Below are 1,102 nucleotides of genomic sequence, written 5' to 3'. Positions count from 1 at the left end.
GATGTAGAAATTTCTGAGTTTCGAGAGTGGGCCCGGGGATCGAGTTTTGCTAATTTCGAGATTTTTGATATTTTTCTATTGCTTTCGCTTGGGCCTTGTTCCCTTAGCATATTGTGACGTATTCGTTCTGATTTTGGATAGATTCGACGCGCGTGGAGGCCGATTTGAGGGGCAAAGGCGTCGCGAGCTTGAGATTTCGCTGGTTCGAGGTAAGTAATGATTGTAAATACTGTCCTGAGGGTTTGAAACCCTGGATTACACATCGTTGTGTTACTTTGAGGTGACTTACACGCTAGATGACGAGTGTGGGGCAGAGCACCGCTGGGGATTGTGACCTAGTCCTTCCCGAACGAGTACTCTAATGCGTATTTGATAGTTAATTGTTCGATGTTATTATATTTTGGGTTGTATGCCATGTTTGGGGCCTTGTGCCGACTTGTTGAGACCCTTAGGGGCATTTTTACTACCTATCCTCACTCTAATTGTTTGAAAGCATGTCCTCAGGAGGTCTTTTCTTCCCAATCACTTGGGATTTCTCTTTCTCAGCTACTGTTTCAACTACTGGCTCAGCTACTGTCTCAGTCTCTTGCTGCATATTCTTTTCTTCAGCTGCGGGCTGGACTGTTACCTCTGTCAATCCCGTAGACTCATCCAGCTCAATGGGCACTGGAATGAGTGTCTCAGCTTGTATGTTTTCTCGAGCTCTCTCTTGCTCAACATCTAGATCCCTGCCATTCCGGAGACTCACCGCCATTAGCTGCTTTGGGCCCTGATCTTTTGGATTGATTTGGGGTATCTGCAGGTAATGTCCCTTGAGGACGATTGTTTAGTGACATTGAAATCTGGCCCACTTGTACCTCAATATTTTTGATATCCGCATCATGTGCATCCACCCTTTCATTTATCTTAGCGTTGGACCCAATAACCTGCTGCATCATTGCTTCAAGTCTTGCAAACCCGTCTTCCTGTCTTCCACCCTGCTGTTGCTGAGGTGGGTGGTACCCTTGCTGCTGATTGTTGTACCCCTGTGGTCTAGGATACGGTGCCATGTTGTTGGGGAGTCTCATGCCTCCCATGTTTCCAGCGTTATACTGTGGCTGAG

This window comes from Nicotiana attenuata, chromosome 8, assembly GCF_001879085.1.
Source record: "Nicotiana attenuata strain UT chromosome 8, NIATTr2, whole genome shotgun sequence".
NCBI classification, from domain to species: domain Eukaryota; kingdom Viridiplantae; phylum Streptophyta; class Magnoliopsida; order Solanales; family Solanaceae; genus Nicotiana; species Nicotiana attenuata.
This window is presented reverse-complemented; position numbering follows the sequence as displayed.